The sequence below is a fragment of the Carlito syrichta genome, unplaced genomic scaffold (genome assembly GCF_000164805.1).
Source record: "Carlito syrichta isolate Samal-C Ts95f unplaced genomic scaffold, Tarsius_syrichta-2.0.1 Scaffold76136, whole genome shotgun sequence".
NCBI lineage: Eukaryota > Metazoa > Chordata > Mammalia > Primates > Tarsiidae > Carlito > Carlito syrichta.
The window spans coordinates 339,504-357,746 of NW_007020232.1; the positions used below are offsets into that span (position 1 = coordinate 339,504).

At 41.6% G+C, this 18,243-nt stretch overlaps 1 protein-coding gene across 1 annotated transcript in view; it reads left to right on the forward strand.

Moving 5' to 3' along the window:
- The window catches only part of LOC103255948 (calcium-binding protein 8-like), a gene marked incomplete at its 3' end in the record, with an annotated part of 216,622 nt that overhangs the window by 178,859 nt on the left and 19,520 nt on the right, over window positions 1–18,243 (forward strand). The window lies entirely within an intron of this gene.

An 18,243-nucleotide genomic window follows, 5' to 3' on the forward strand; every position in this document is an offset into this window, starting at 1 on the left:
TAGCTGGAACTACAGGCGTGCACTACCATGCCCGGCTAATTTTTGATTTATTGTAGAGATGAGGTCTTGCCAAGTTGCCCAGGCGGGTCTCAAACCCATGGGCTCAGGCAATCCACTCACCTCGGCCTCCCAAAGGCACGGGATTATAGGCTGAACCACCGAGCCCAGCTTGGAAACGTCTTTATTTCTCCTTTTTGAAGGAAAAAAAATCAGATATACCATGCTTGGTTGACATTTATTTCAGGACTTTGAATATATCATTTCATTCTTTCTTGGCCTATAAGATGTCCACTGAGAAATCTACTGATAGTCTTATCGAAGTTCTCTTATATGTGATGAGTTGCTATTCTCTTGCTGTTTCTAAAATTCTCTCTTTGTCTTTGACTTTCAGTAATTTACTTATAATGCATCTTAGTGAAACATTTTAAAATTAAACTTATTTGTGGTTGTTTGGGCTTTGTGAATCAGTATGTTCAATTCTTTCCTCATATTTGGGAAGGTTTCAGCTATTATTTCTTTCTATTATTACTTCTTTCACTTTCTGTGAAACTTCTGTGACTCCCATAGTACGTATATTGGTTTGCTTGAATTTCAGAGGCTTTCTTCAGTCTTTGTTTTTTTTGCTCTTCTGACTAGATAATTTCAAGTTACCCGTCTTCAAGTTTGCTAATACTTTCTTCTGCTTATTGAGTCTTCTCCTGAAGTTCTCTATTGAATATTTTAATTTAGTCATTGTATTCTTCAGCTCCAGAATTTATCTGGTTATTTTTAATGGTTTCTGTTTGTTGAACTTTTCATTTTGTTCATGTATTGTTCTCCTGATTATGTTTAGTTGTCTATCTGTTTTCTGTTTTAGCTTACAGAGCTTCAAGATGATTGTTTTGAATATTTTTGTCAGGCAACTTGTAGAACTCCATTTCTTTATTATTATTATTTATTTCTTTTTTTATTTTATCTTAAAGATGTGGGGTATGATTCAGGATTCAGTATATAAGTGGTCATCATATAGGTAAAGTTTAGGCCTCCCTTTGTTCCCCACTTTGCCTGGTTTAAGATCAGGCACCCTTATTGATATTGTCTCAACTCCCATCCCTGGCAGTATCCCGCTACTGTCAATCCCTTTCTTATAGTATTATGGTAAATATTCAAGATCCACTTGTAAGAACATGTGGTACTCTGTTCTTTGTTTCTGTGGTAGATCACTGAGTATGATAGACTCTAAATCCATCCAAGTTGCTGCGAAGTACATTTGTTTGTAATTCTTTATGGCTGCATAATATTTCTTCATGCATATGTACAACATTTTAAAAATCCAGTCCACTTTTGATGGGTAGCACAGTTGGTTGGTTCCATTTTTTGCTGTTGGTTCCATTTTTTGCTGTTGTGTGTGCAGGTATCTTTTTTCTAGAATGATTTGAGTTCCTCCAGGTATACTCCCAGTGGGAGGATTCCTGGGTCATATGGAAGGTCAATATCTAGTTCTTTTAGATATCACCACACTATTTTCCAAAGAGATTGCACTAGTTTGCCTTCCCACCAGCAATGTAGAAGCATTCCTTTTTCTCTGCATCCTCACCAGCATCTGTTTTTGTTTGTTTTATTAATGATGGCCATTCTTACTGGGGTTAGGTGCTATCTCAGTGTGGTTTGATTTACATTTCTCTGATGATTAGTGAGACTGAGCACTTTTTCATATGTCTGTTGGCTGCCCGTATATCTTCTTTTCAAAAGTGTCTATTCATGTCTTTTGTCCACTTTTTAGTGGGGCTGTTTGTTTTTTCCTCTCAACACGTTTGAGTTCCTTGTAGATCCTGGATATTAGGCCTTTGTCTGATATACAGTTAGCAAATTTTTTTTCCCATTCTGTGGGTTGTCTCCCCATTCTCTTGATGGTTTCTTTTGCTTTGCAGAAGCATTTCAGTTTGATGAGCTCCCACTTGTCTATCTTATCTCTGATGGCATGAGCACTTGAGATTATTTGCCAGTTATCATTTCCATAAAGATGTCGCCTGCATTTACTAAGATTTTTGTAGTTTGAGCTTTTGCATTTAGGTCTTTGATATATTTAGAGTTGATTTTTGTGTATGATGGTAGGTAGGGGTCCTTTTTCAATTATCTGCATGTGGTCAGTCATTTTCTCAGCAGCATTTACTGAATAGGTTCCTCCCCCCCCCCCCCCCCCGGTCAATGGTAGAGGCTTTGTCGAGGATGAGTTTGTTGAGAAATTGAGATTTTTGCTTCCGGAATCTCTATCTTGTTCCTTGGTCTATATGCCTGTTCTTGTACCAATACCAGACTGTTTTGATTATTGTAGCTTTATAATGAAGTTTAACATCTGGGAGTGTGATACCTCCTGCTTTGTTTTTTGTGCCAAGGATTGTTTTGGCTATTCGTGGTCTTTTATGTTTCCATATGAATTCCTGTATTGTCATTTCCAGGTCTGAGATGAATGCTGTTGGTATTTTAATGGGTATTGCATTAAATCTGTAGATTGCTCTGGGTAGGATGGACATGTTAATGTTGATTCTTGCAACCCATGATCATGGAATATTTTTCCATTTGTTTGTGTCATCTTTGATTTCTTTGAGCAGTGTTTTGTAGTTTTTGTTGTAAAGGTCTTTCACTTCTATGGTTAGGAAGATGCCAAGGTCGTTCTTTCTTTCTTTCTCTTTCTTTCTTTCTTTCTTTCTTTCTTTCTTTCTTTCTTTCTTTCTTTCTTTCTTTCTTTCTTTCTTTGTTTCTTTCTTTGTTTCTTTCTCTTTCTCTCTCTCTCTCTCCCTCCTTCCTTCCTTCCTTCCTTCCTTCCTTTCTTTTGTGGATATTGTGAATGGGATTGTGCTTTTTATTTGGGCTTCTGTTTGTTTATTATTGGTGTTTAGGAATGCGACTCTCTTTTGCACATTTATTTTATACCTGAGACTTTGTCAAAGTCCTTTATCAGTGCAAGGAGGTTTTTGACAGATTATCTTGGATTTTCAAGGTACAGAATCGTGTCATCTGCAAAGAGGGATAACTTAACTTCCTCTTTTCCTATGTGGATACCCCTAATTTCCTTCTCTTTTCTGATTGCTCTAGCTAGGACTTCCAATACTATTTTGAACAGGAGGGGTGATAGTAGGCATCCTTGTCTTGTTCTGGTTTTCAGGGGAAATGGTTCCAATTTCTGTCTGTTTAGCAGTATGTTGGCTGTGGGTTTCTCATAGATGGCTTTTACTATTTTGAGTGGGGAGACAGCCCACAGACTGGGAAAAAATATTTGCCTAACATCTAGGATCTATAAGGAGCTCAAACATGCTGAAAAGAAAAAAATAAACAACCCCATTACAAAGTAGGCAAAAGATATGGATAGACACTTCTCAAAAGAAAACATACGAGCAGTCAACAGATACATGAAAAAGTGCTCAGCCTCACTAGTCATCAAAGAAATGCAAATTAAAACTACACTGAGATACCACCTAACTCCAGGATGACCATCATCAATAACTCAAAAAACAACCCATGCTGGAGAGGATGCAGCAAAAAGGGAACACTTCTGCACTGTTGGTGGGAGTGCAAAGTAGTTCAGCCTCTGTGGAAAACAGTGTGGCGATTCCTAAAAGATCTAAAAATCAACTTTCCGTATGACCCCGCAATCCCCCTACTATGAATATACCCAGAAGAACATAAGTCACTCTATAAGAAAGATACCTGCACAGGTATGTTTATCACAGCATTGTTCACAGTAGCAAGAACATGGAACCAACCGTGCTGCCCATCAAAAGAGGACTGGATAAAAAAATGTGGTACATATACATGATGGGATATTACGCAGCCATAAAGAAGAACAAAATCATGAACTTCACAGCAACCTGGATGGAATTAGAGTCTATAATACTGAATGAGCTTTCACAGAAACAAAGAACTGAGTATCACATGTTCTCACTCATAAGCGGACTTTGAGCAATCACTGTAATACTATAAGAAAAGGATTGGCAGTAGTGGGAAACTGCTGGAGTTGGGGGAGCAGGATTGGCAGTGGTGGGAAACTGCCGGGGGAGCAGGGGGTATACCTCATCAACAAGGGTACCTGTACAATAACCATTTGTATACCTAACCCTGAATTATACCCCACATCTTTTAAATAAAAAAATTTTTTTAAAGTTCTAACCACCTCATGTCTCATACACACTAAGGAGTTCCCTCTGAAGAAAAGCCATATAAACATGGGTATCTACCTTCTTTACCCCAAGAATCTAGTCCTCTGTAGTATCTGTCTGCTTTTGATCACCATCCCATGTCTTCAAATATTTATTTTCCGTATTTTGTTTAGAATTTATTGTTGTTATTTGTAGGAGGGCTAGTCTTATAAAAACTACTCTGCCATTACTGGAACCAATATTTCCTGCCAACTATTTTTATATATTTACCTTAGGGCACAGAAATTAACTTTTAAAACTCCAAGCATTGAACTATGTAACTTTCAGTGAACCTTGTTTCCTAATGGAAGACAGAGAGAGCCTCTGGTAGCAAATATGTGATTTATTCCTTCTCTGTTACAGAAGAAACTGACACATACCGAAATATTGAAAAAAATTTATATAATATTCATCTATTGTATTTGTCTCTACAAAATTACAACGATCACTAACTTTTTAGCTCATAATGGCTGTGTGTTCTTTGCCAGGCAGTCTACCTCTGTTCAATCACTTACACATTTTAGGGTCTGTTACCTCCAGCTACCATTTTAGTTCTAAATTCTAGAAAATTGAGTATATGTTTGGCTGTAAGTAAACAACAAAGGAGGACCTTAACCCACTAAGTTGTTTTTTTATCTTATATCAGAAAGTTGGGGGCAGAAATTCACTACCCTAGGTTCAAGTGATCCACCACATTATTCAGGCCCCTTTCCATCTTCCTCTGCTGTCTTCAGTATGTCATCCTTTTATTTATTATATTTTTGCTTCTCTTCTCATGGTCACAAGATGGTTATTGAAGCTCTAGTTATGATGACCTGACTCTGTAGAGGGTGGGAAGGAGAAGGGGAATAGAGAGGCTCAGCTGTGTTTGTCCTTTTTTTAATCAGAAAAGCAAAAGCTCTCCCAGAAGCTCCCTGCCTCTGTTTAACCTGGTTAAGTTTTATCAGACTACTGTTGGGTTCCATGGTTACCCCTTGATACCAAGGAGGTTGGGAGAGTATTTTATTTCTTCTGTATTTCTATGGTGCAGGACTATGGAAGAATGGTGAGAATGGGAGGGAGGTCAGCCTAGTGACAGTGCTGCCACAGCCATGGTGCTGCTACCTTTCTCCACTTAGGATCTTGCCGTCAGCAGCATGCCCCTCCCATGCCTTGGAATCTCAGGTTGGAAGGCGATAAGAAATAGCTCCTTGTTACAACAGTGCCTTGGATCCATGAACCTACTCTATTAACTATCAGGGTTGGAATGGATCCAGAAATGTCTATAGCATGCAGCTACTAAGCATCAGAGGCTTGCCATAGTGTTGTGTAAAAATAAAGTGCTCTTTAATACCTCCGCTCCATCCAGAGAACTCAGAGGAAAGTGATAATTTTGGGGTGGCCTCATCTGTTGCTAGCACCTCAATGGAAGAACAGGGTTGTTCTCTGTTGCTACTGTGTAATTTGTCATGCAGACTGACAGGATGGGGGAATAACAGTAGGACTCGTTTGGGTTGGTCGCCCAGACCAGTCTGTTTCTCTCTGTCCATTCTCACCAACCTTCACTTGGAAATCTCAAGGGAACCTCCCAATTGCCCACATCTGCTCTTCTTCCAGTGTTCCCTGACATAGTGATTGACAGTCTTCCCGTAGAGCTGGTGGTCACAGACTTCAGAGACATCTGTCTCTCTCACCTTCTAATTAATCACCTAGCCCTGTCAATTCTTCCTCCTAAATATTTTTTGCACCTGCCTAATTCTTTCATTCTTTGCTGCTAGCATCCTAGCATTGCACATCAAACCGCTGAAGCTGTTTGCTTTTTTTTTTTTTTTTCCTGCAGTAAATAGGATACCCAACAAAAAGCTGGCTCACTTATCAGAGGTTTTTTGTTTGTTTCTTTTAAAATTTCACGTAGTAAGAAGTAAGAGGTAGGGCAGTTCCAGGGCTAACTTTTTGAGTTAAAAAAATGGCATCAAGATTCAGGTGCTTTCAGACTGTCTACTCCTGTATCCTTAATGCATCAGCAACGATCCCCCTCAGAGTCAACAAGATGCCTGCAACAGTTCTCAGCATCACTTAGAGACACAACCACATCAAGCAAAGAAAAAGATGTGTCTTGCTGTATCACTTTTTATGAGAGAGGAAAACCTTCCTCAGAAGTCTGTAACCTTTCTCTCAGGTCCCAGTAGCCATGATTGGTCACTTACCCATGCTCTAGCTAAAGAAGTCTGAGAAAGTAAGTTTCTGGCATTTTCTGCTGGTGTGGTGGAGGATGGATTCCACTGGCCCGGATGAAGGTTGAGATGGAGGAGGGTAACAGGGAGGGAATATTTTGGGCGAGGCATTCAACGGGGTCTTCCACAGGTACACTCATCACCTGCCTGGGCGATGACCAAAGCCTCTTACTATTTCTTGTTTTTTCTAGTTTTGCTCCCTTTCAATCCATTCTCCCCACATTATTGCTGCCAGAGGGATCTTTCCAGAGTATGTAATTATCTTGTTAATTTATATGCTTAGTTGTTTATTGTCAACATGCCTCATAATAATGCAAACTACATGAGGGAAGAGATCTTGTCTGTTCTGTTCATGCTTTATTCTCTAGAGCAGGGCCTCCCACATCAAAGGTTCTCATTAAATATGTCTTGACTGGCTGAATAAATGAAATGCAAATCTGAATCTGTCAATCGCCTCTTCAAACCTTCAAGTGGATTCCCTTTGCCCCTAATATGAACTCACATCTTCTGGAAATTGGAAGGCCTTTCATGAGATGAAAGGCCTATATTTCCACTTCTCCTCACTCCTTCCTCTACGCTTCTCCAGCTTTCTGGAACTTTCTTCAGTTTTTCAAATGTACCATGTGTTTTCGTCCCTCTGTCTGCCTAAAACTGTTTTAGCTTCTCACTTAGCCCGATTAAATTTTTTTTCTGGAAGCACATTTCTGTTGAAATGTCACCTCCTCTGGGAAACCTTCCAGAGCTTTCTCTCACTAGACGTTGTTGAAAGCCCCTGAGTTCTTTGCAGAGCACCCTGGACTTCTCCATCTTAGAAGCCATCACATGCTTCTGTGAATGCTTGGTTGTGTTTCTCTCCCATCATGATTTTATCTTAAATTTGCTTTATTGAGATATAATTCACATAGCATACAGTCCACAATTTAAAGTGTAGAATTTAATTGTTTTTAATATCCTCACAGAGTTGTGCAACCATCAAAGCAATCAATTTTAGGACATTTTTATCACTCTCTACTGGCTCCTACCTTTAAATATCCATACCTATTAGCAGTTATTCCCCATTTCCTCCAACTCCCTTTAGTCCTAGGCAACTACCAATCTGTTTTCCATCTCTATGGATATGCCTATTCTGGACATTTCACATAAATGGAACTTAACCTCTGTGTGGTCAGGGATTATGTTGATTCTGTTACTCCTGTATTCTCAGTATGAAACAGAGAGCCTGGCATATAGTTGGGGTTCAAAAACAAATATTTGTTGAATGTCTGAATGACTGAATGCATGAAAATTTAGACACTCCAGAGCTGATCATTTCCTTTCCTATATATTTACAGTTTTTATGTGTATTTACTGCTGTTTCTGCCACTCTACACTGATTTTTTTTTTAATGTACTAGTCTATTTTCTTAGATTAGGGGTTTTTGAGGACATGAGCCAGGTCTCATTCATCTTTGTATGTCTTTGTTGTGTGCAGTACGTGGCATGTCACGTGTTCAATAAATATTTGCCGAATGGGTAAATGAATGAATGAATTAGTTCTGACCATTAGTTCCTGTATCACCAATCAAGCTCTCCCACTAGGACAGGTGGGCTCAGTTGATTTATTTGTTCATTCTACCAGTATTTATTAACAAATTAGCACTTTTAAAAATACTTCTATCAGTTTGGTATTTATGCCACTCCATGAACATCTGTCTCATCTGTGGTGATCACAGCTCTCTGTAAGCAGAGGTCATGTCTTGGTAATACTAATGACCTCTCAACACCCAGCATGGCACTCATAGTGACTTACAAGTTTATTAAGTGGTTTGTGATTCGAAGGCTTATAGGCCCTGGATGTGAGGGCAGGGCCTGTATGGCTACTGAGATTGTGATGTTCAGTTCCATTATCCTGAAGAAGCTTTAGAAGAAATTGGTGATTTCTGAGTCTCTGTCCCTCAGAACCCTTCGAGGATTGGAGGTTTCCCCCTCAAAGTGAGATCATGGTGTAGAGAGAACACTTTGCCATAGATTAGGGTATTTGTGTCCAGATAATGGTGGGCGTGCCCGACATGTTGGCCAAGGCATTTTACACGATGCTGGACAAAAAGCGTCAGCAATCCTGTAATATAGATCTCATTTTTTTTTTCACTGCCTGCCTTACTAAAGAACACAACTGGTCTGGCCCCTAGCCATGATTTCATCTTTCTAGGGTTAAAGCCATTTCCTATTTTCCTAACCCCAGTCTTCTGTGATGCAGCTGATGCTTTATCAATCAAAGGATACTCCCAACACCGTTCCAGGGGTCATCCCGTCATGGGACTCAATCCTGGTGACCTCCGCCTTAGTGTCTAATTTACAAAGAAATTACTTTGGACCAACGTCCACTCCACTGTGCTGGGATGTGAATTGTTGGTGGTTCAGGCTGCCTTGGAAACATGAACGTTTCATGTCTAGAGAGTTGGACACACTGTGAAAGAGAATTCTGAACACCAAAGCCTGTGCTAGCCAGGACTAGCTCCCAGGCTGGTACCAGGCAGCATGCTTCAAACACTCGTCAGTAGAAACTGCCGAGTTGATGTCCTGTGATGAAAGGGCCAGGGCACTGCAGAGACCTTCCTACCCTTAGAAGGCTTCTGTCCGACAACTTTCTAGAAACCAGTACTGGCAACAAGCAGACCAAGATCCTGCCACCACCTCCATCCCAGAGGTGTCCCAAAGGCACAGTGAGGCAGGATCTCTCCTGTTGGAACAGTGGGCATGTTTCCTGGGGGGAGCAGCCCACCCTTGGGTGTGGTGTCTCTGCAGTAATGTACACTGGCAGGTGGGACTATTGCAGCCCAAGAGTGTTAGAAGCAGATCCTTAAATATTCTTCTTGGATCACAATTTAGGTCTGAAAGCAAGAAGTGTCAGTCTTCATATTCACCATTGGAGACTGATTCATAAGAAAAGTGACTTGATTCTGGGGAGCCCAATGAACACTGAGTTTTTATCCTCCTGTGGTGGGTGTCTTGATTTATACTCAGCAATGAAGGGACATAGCTCAGGCACTGAGAAAACAGTTGCATATTTGGGTTTATTTGTCCAAGTGACCGGGGACAGTGTGGGGACAACCAGTGCCTTATTTGGAGTTGTTTATTATTTCTGTACCTCTTCCCCATGCGGTGACCTCAGAATACCTTCTCTAGCTTGGACAAACCTGAATCAGCTTATGTACAGCCTAAGGGAACCAACCTATCCACAGTCTGGCAAACACTTCCTGTCACGTTTGGAATCCTAAGAAAAACTAGCAAAGATTCCAATCCTGTCCAATCCCTCTCCCTTGGCTGGTGGCAGGGATTTGAGGCCTGAGGACCTGGGTTTTCCTGAGGGTCTCCTGCTTCCAGGAGGGTAACATGCGCTTGATTCAGCTGAGCAGCATGTCAGATTTCTGCTTCTGGGAACATAAACATGGATTTCTCAATGTTGCCCTTGTGGCTGGGCTCCTAGACTGCTGAGACCAGTGGTTCCTGTCAGGGAGATAGGTTGTGTCAATTCCTGTCACCAGCCACTGGATGTTGATGGGGTGGTCCTTACTCTAGAATGTTCTCTTCCATGTGTGGCTGTCTTGGACTGTGCAAAGTCCAGTTTTGTGAAGATTGTGGCCCTGTGGGACTCCAATAAGAAACTGGACATCGGCAGACAAGGTTGACAAATGTGATGGTAATGGCCATCTTGGCATAAACAGAGCACCCTGTTTTTTTCTTTAACAGAGGATACTGGGCTTTCCACAGAGGAGCCAGAGATGCATGGATTCCCATCATAGCTTTTGATTTGGAAAGAAAGTATAAGTAAGGCATGGTAGCTCATGCCTATGAATCTCAGCAATTTAGGAGGCTGAGACAGGAAAATCACTTGAAGCCAGAAGTTCTAGACCAGCCTGAGCAACATAGCAAGACATCTCTACAAACAAACACATTTTAAAAATTAGCCAGGTATAAGTAGCACGTGCCTATAATCCTAGCTACTTGGGAAGCTGAGGAGGGAGGATTGCTTGAATCTAGGAGTTCAAGTGTACAGTGAACTATGATGGAGCCACTGAACTTCAGCTTGGGCAACAGAGCAAGACCCCATCTCTAATTAAAATTTTAAAAAGGATGTATATCTGGTGGGCAAGAATATGAGTCCAGGGTGCCTGGTTAGTCTTGCAGTCATACTCAGAATGTTCTCTGGCAAAGAACAAGGTGTGAGAGTTGGGATGGCCTTGGATAGAAGCCTGTAGATGTGAGGCAGCACTGATGATAGAACCCTGAATGTGAGAATGTGGGTCTGTTAGGGTTGAGTTTTGTCCCAAAAGAAATGATGGTGTCTGAACCCCAGTATCTCAGAATGCGGCCTTATTTGGAGATAGGGTCTTTAATGAGATAATCAAGGTACAGCGAAACTCTTGGCGTGGGCCCTAATTCAATACAATGAGTGTTCTTATACAAAGGGACATTTGGGCAAAGACACATACATAGGAAGAACATCATGTGAAGATGAAAGCAGAGGTCTGCAAGATATGTGGCACCAAATATTGCCAGCAAACTACAAGAAGCTCACTCACGGCCCTCAGAAGGTACCAATGGTTCAGACAACTTGATCTTGGACTTCTAGTCCCCAGAACATTGGACAATGAACATCTGTTATTGAAGCCATACAGTCTGTGGTCCTTTGTTACGGCAGCCCTAGCAAATGGAGATAGGGTTGACTTACAGACAGTAATGAGCTTGTGGAAATCCAATCAGGAACATGCCAAGGACTGGATGGTGGTGTGGGCCAGGGAGGTAGTATGGCCTGCTGGTGCCTAATGCTGCTTTCCTTGGGAATGCCAGCTTCACAACATGAGCTCATGGCAATGACGTCATTGTCCTCACCACCACCACCATTATTATCATCATTGCAGTGGATATTTATTGACTATTTATTACGTGCTGGACACATATACTTTACATGTCTTGTATCGCTGAGTCCTTACAGCTTACAAGGCTGATATTAGTTATATTCCCGTTTTACAAATGAAGAAACTGAGGCACAAAGAAGGAAGAAACAGCCGGGCTCGGTGGCTCAGCCTGTAATCCCGCACCTTTGGGAGGCTGAGGTGAGTGGATTGCCTGAGCCCGCGGGTTCGAGACCCGCCTGGGCGGCGAGACCTCATCTCTACAATAAATCAAAAAATCAGCCAGGCGTGGTAGCGCATGCCTGTAATTCCGGCTACTTGGAAGGCTGAGGCGGAAGGAGCGCTGGAGCCCAGCAGGCGAGGCTCCAGTCTGGGTGACCGAGTGAGACTCCAACTCAAAAAAAAAAAAAAAAAAGAAGAAGAAGATACTTTCCCAGGAGCATGCAGCTGGCAGGTGGAAAGGCCTGGGTGTAGCTTCTGCCGTCCCACTCACATTCTCTGGGCTCCTGCAGCCTCAGTCTTCCCGTCAGGACCTTGCACGGGCCAGTTCCCTGCCTAGGCAGCCTTCCACGTGGCCAGATCCCTTTTCTATTCGGGTCTCAGTCCTGATGTTTGTCTCTAGGGGGAATCTGCTACCCTCCTGGTCATCTCAGTGCACTGACTGCTTTATTTATTTTAATAGCACTTACTACCATCTGAAACTCTCTTCTTGTTGACTTGTGAGACATGTTTCTTATGTTCCCACTGGAACATAAGTTTTGTGAGATGAACTTGACAGGCTTCTTCAATCCTCTCTCCTAGACACTGGATCAGTTTCTAAAGCATACAAAATGGTGGATAACTAGATTTCCTTGACTTATTTATTTAAATGACTTGGACCCTCTTAACCTAATTGGAGCTTGGGCCCTCTCTTGCATATGCAAAAGATTCCTTGAGATCTTCTGTTAGACAAAAGGCAGCCACTGTCTGTCCCTGTAACTCTTACAGCAGTGCCTAAAAACTGGAGGCAGCTCTAACCCTGCGTCTTCTCTTCCCCCTCCCCAGGTCTGTACGTGACAAAGAAAGGCAGGGGATGAACTTTTCCATTAGATGATTGCTGCTACTCTAGTTGGAGCCAGTGACCCCTGCCTTGGTTCAGGCGGTCAACACAATAGTCAGTTCCTACTTGGCCCATGGGGATGCAGTAACCCAAGTCTGCCATGGTCCATGCTGGAGTGAGGGGCTGGTATCCTTTATCCTCCTTTTTAAGGAGAATTGAAGTGGGTCTCTTGGCCTCCTCCCAACCAGGGACCAGCTGCCACAGGGCTTCAGGGAAAGGCCCTGGTGTCCTGGGATGACTGCCGTGCACAGCCTTGGTGTGCGCTCCACTTTTTCCCAAGTCTATGCATGGAAGGAGGCCGAGACACACTGTGGCCTGTCCTGTAAGGCGATGAGTTCTGACAAGAGACTGCTTGGACACCCATGCAGTTCTGGGACCTTGCTGAGGCCACCTCAGTATCTGTGTGCAAAGCCAGCTTATACCCCTCAAGAGTCATCCAGTGCTGTCTCTGTTCATTCATTTATTCTGTTATTCAACAGAGATTTCTTGAGCACCACGGTGTGGGGGAAACCGACAGTAGACAACTGCTACAGGAGCAGTCTGAGACAGTGTTTCATTGGGACACCTATCACGGAGCAAAGTGCCACCTGGCAGGGCTTGTTGGCATTTGTTTCCCTCAGATCCAGCTCTAGACAGAGACAACCAGTCCCAGACTGACCACATCCTGCCTCCTAGGGGTAGGATGTGTCCCCGAGGTGGCTTCTTTCCTTGTCCACTCTCCTGTGGCAAACGTGAGGAAGAAATACTCTCAGCAAGATTTTATCTGAGTGGGCTTTGTTTAGAGCTATGTATTCTAAAAGTGTTTTGACAGGTCCATGGGCTGCCTCATTCCAGTTGACACCAGCAGCAGAGCTGAGGTGGGTCTCTGACCCTGGCCACTTCTGAGCACACTGGCTTCTTCCCTCCTCTGGTATACTATTCTGACAAAACTGCAGAGGAGAGAGGGGGCTTTTCTCCTCTCCCAAGCAGGGTGTAGTAGGAGACTTGACTTAGAATGTAAATCTTAAAGAATAGATAGGTGTGTCCTTGGTAGAAGAGAGATGAAGAGAGTAGCAGAACAGTCCATAGTGTTGAGAAAGAAGGCTTGCCAACAGCTGGTGTCCAGTGTGTACTGGGGGTGGTGGGCAGAGCTTCAAGATGCTTAGATGAAGGGAGGTGTGGCTCAGTATGGGAAGAGCCCTGGACACCAAAAAGAAGTCTGACCTCTCCCATAGCAGTGGACTCTGGCCTGGAATAGCATCCTTGTAAATGCTCGTTGAATGAAAGAATGGGAGCCAGTGAGAAATTGAATGCTGAAGCGACATGTGATTTAGACATGATGTCTCAGGCACACAACTCTGGATGTTGGGGGATCACCAACCGAGAAGGGGAGGAGTCCTGGATGAATTTTTGAGGTTGAACTGTGGATGATGATATTGAAACCTTTTGAATGTGTTCAGGTGGAAAGAACAGAATGAATAAACGTTTTGTTTTTCATAGAATGTGTGGACAGTCCTGCTTCACTACTCCAGAGGTTAAAAAAAAAATGTTCCAACATGTTTTTCCATTGAGAGAACCTCATTTTCCATTACAGTGACACTTCCGAGAGAAAGGGTAATGAGAGAGGGAGAGAGGGCACCGGGAGAGAGGCCTGCCAACAGTTTCTTTCTGTGCCATTTTTATCAGGCATATTGTCGCAAAACCAATTTTCATGTTGAAATGGCTTTTCTTCCCCTAAACAAATTGCTTTTTATATTGTTGAATGGGACGGCAGGCATCCTCTTTAAAGATTAGCTAACTCAGTTCTCAGCCGGTGCTAAAGTACGCACCTCGAGAGCCCATCTAAGGGCAGAGTCTGTGCCTGGTTTGCTTCTCACAGCTGAACTGATTAATATGAGTTGGGAGAAAAGAGCTTCCAGAGGAATCGGGTCCAAGAACAGAAGCTTTGAATTTTGTGAAACAGGATTTTTACTCTGAGACTTCACATGGGCTCAGGAAAGCACACCATAGAATGGAGGGAACACTTGTAGTCAAGCCTTCAGTTTAGTCATTGCTTTGGATTCATTTTTCAAAAATAACATTCTATTCTTCTTAAAAGAGTCAGGGCTGTGGAGAAATTTGGAAATATTACAAAAAAGAAAATACTACCACTGCAGCCAACTTCCCACCGTCATCTGGAATGGTCACCATTCTATGAAAATTCATCTCTCTATATTTTGCATATTTCCTTCTTGTTTTTCTTTTCCCCTGGGCACACATTTTTACAGGTAAAATCATATCATAGATATGCTTTTATATGCTAATTTCTTAAGAAAATAATTTTCTCATGTTGTTTAGTAAATGTGGTTTTTGAATGTGCCTAATATTCTACTACATGGATGTGGTGAAGTTGTTATCACATACTCTATTTTGCTTTTACTATTTCATTTTAAATAATTTCAAGAATAGAAGATACAAGAAAAACTCCTAAATATCCTTCACTCTGATATCCTGATTGTTGAAATTTAACTTTTGTTTTATCATTGTCTCTCTCTCTCTCAAATACTTATGATATACTTATTTATATTGATGTGATTTTATTTATGCAAAATTATTTTTCTAAAACTTTGTACAGTACACGGTAGGTATGATGTCCACTACTGGTGAATATTCTCAAGCATATTTTCACAGAGACATTGCTGTACAATCACACCATAATCATCAGAATCTGGAAACTAACATTGTATAGCACAACATCACTGAATCCACAGACTATTAAAATCTCACCAGTTATCCAAATAATGTTCTAAATCCTTCAGTCGGGGATCATACAGGCATGCCTTGTTTTGCGCTTTGCTTGATCGCACTTCACAGATACTGTGTTTTTTTTTATAATTTAAAGGTTTGTAGCAATTTTCACAATCCTCAAATTTCTCACTACATTTCAAACTTTTTCATGATTATTATATGTTATGGCAATCTGTGATCCGTGATCTTTGATGTTACTATTGTAATTGTTTTGGTATGTCATGAACTGCACCCATACAAGACGATGAACTTAATCGGCGTTGTATGTGTTCCAACTGCTCCACTGTTAGACCCATCCCCCATCCCTTTCTCTCTCCTCAAGCCTTCCTATTTACCAAGATACAATAAAATTGAAGTGAGGTCAATAAATAGCCCGACAGTGACCTCTAGGTATTCAAGTGAAAGGAAGAGTTGCATGTCTCTCAAGTGAAATCAAAAGCTAGAAATGATTAAGCTTAGTGAGGGAAGCATGTCGAAAACTGAGATAGTCCCAAAGCTAGGCCTCTTGTACCAAAGATAGCAAGGTTGTGAATGCAAATAAAAAATTATTGGAGGAAATTGAAGGTGCTACCCCAGTGAACACACAAATGATAAGAAAGTCAAGCAGCCTATTACTGATATAGAGAAAGTTTTAGAGGTCTGGATAGATGAAACCAACCACATTTCCTTGAATAAAAACCTAATCCAGTGCAAGACTCTAACTCTCTTTAATCCCCTGAAGACTGGGAGAAGTAAGGTAGCTGCAGAAGAAGTGTTTGAAACTATCAGATATTGGATCACAAGGTTTAAAGAAAGAAGTCATCTCCATACAAAAGGGCAAGGTGATGGAGAAGTTACAGCAAGTTATCCAGAAGATCTAGCTAAAATCATTGATGAAAATGGTTACACTAAACAGCAGATTTTTAATGTAGACCAAATAGCCTTCTGTGGAAAGAAGATGCCATCTAAGACTTTCATAGCTGAAGAGGAGAAATCAATGTTTTTAAAGCCAAAGCTTTAAAGGACAGGCTGACTCCCTTGTAAGGGAATAATGCAGGTGGTGACTTTAGGTTGAAGCCTATGTTCGTCCTCCATTCTGAAAATCCTAAGGTCCTTAAGAATTATGCTAAATCTAATCTGCCCATGCTCTTTAAGTGAAGCAACAAAGTCTGGATGACAGCACATCTGTTTACAGCATAGTTTTCTGAATATTTTAAGCCCACTGTTGAGATCTACTGCTCAAAAAAAGATTTCTTTCAAAATATTACTGCTCACTGACAATGCATCTAGTCAACCAAAAACTCTGATGGAGATATACAAGGAGATGAATGTTGATTTCATGCCTGCTAACAAAACATCCATTCTGCAGCCCATGAATCAAGGAGTCATTTAGACTTTTAGATCTTCTTATTTAAGAAATGTGTTTTTTAAGGCTATAAGTTATATAGTAGTGAGTCCTCTGATGGATTTGGGAAAAGTACACTTAAAACCTTCTGGAAAGGATTCACCATTCTAGATATTGTTGAGAACATTCGTGTCTGATGGAAATCACACATCTCTCACTTGAAATCAAAAGCTAGAAATAATTAAGTTTAGTGAGGAAGGCATGTTGAAATCTGAGACGTCTAAATGCTAGGCCTCTATGGGAGGAGGTCAAAATATTAACATTAATAGGAAGAAGAAATGGATTCCAACCCTCATGGATAACTTGGAGGGGTTCAAGACTTCAGTGGAGAAAGGAACAGTACATCTGGTAGAAATAGCAACAGAACTAGAATTAAATGTACAGCCTGAAGATAGGATTGAATTGCTGCAATCTCATGATCAAATTTAAATGGATAAGGAGTTGCTTCTTATGAATGAGCTAAGAGAGTGGTTTCTTGAGATGCAGTCTACTCCTGGTGAAGATGCTGTGAACATTGCTGAAATTACAATAAGATATTTAGAATATTCCATAAATTAGTTGATAAAGCAGTAGTTTGAGAGGATTAACTCCAATTTTGAAAGCAGTTCTACTGTGGATAAAATGCTGTCAAACAGCATTGCATGCTATAGGCAAAAACTATCATAAAAGGAAGAGTAAATTGATATGGAAAACTTCATTGTTGTCTTATTTTTAGAAATTATCACAGCTACCCCACCTTCAGCAACCATCACCCTGATCAGTCAACAGCCGTCAACATGGAGGAAAGACCCTCCACCGCCAAAAATACTACAACAAGCTGAAGTCTATGATGATTATTAGCATTTTTTAATGATAAAGAATTTATTATCCGGGCTCGGTGGCTCAGTCTGTAATCCCGTGCCTTGGGAGGCTGAAGTAAGTGAATTGCCTGAGCCCGCGGGTTCGAGACCTGCCTGGGAAACTTGGTGAGACCTCATCTCTACAATAAATCAAAAATTAGCCGGGTGTGGTAGCGCGCACCTGTAGTTCCAGCTACTTGGAAGGCTGAGGCGGAAGGATCGCCGGAGCCCAGCAGGTCGAGGCTGCGGTGGCTGGGAGCGGCCACTGCACTCCAGTCTGGGCGACAGAGTGAGACTCCAACTCAAAAAAAAAGAGAAAAAAACACACACAAAAATTTATTTCCCATAGTTCTGGTGACTGTGAAGTCCATGATCAAGGCGCTGGCAAGATTGGTGTCTGGTGAGAACTGCTCTCTGATTCCAAGATGGTACTTTGTTGCTACATCCTCTAGAGAGGGAGGAAGCCTCTGTCCTCACATTGTGGAAGAACAGAAGAGCAAAAACGGGCCTAAGCTAGTTCCCTCTAGCTGCCTCATAAGGCACTAATCCATTCATGAAGGCAGAGCCCTCATAGTTCCCAAAAGGCTCCACCTCTCAATACCACTGAATTGGAGAGTGTCAACACAAATTTTGAAGGTGGCATATTTAAATCATAGCAATTAGTTTTTTACTTTCATCACCTGGACATTTTGGAAGGTTATAGGCCAGTTATTTTGTAACATCTCTCGCATTTTGGATTTATCTGATGTTTCTCATGGCTAGAGCCAGGTTACTCAGTTTTGGTAGAAATACCCCAGAAGTGATGGTGATGTATCCTTCGGATGGCATCCAGTCAGGTAACATGTAATGGTGATTTGTCCTATTATTGGTCAT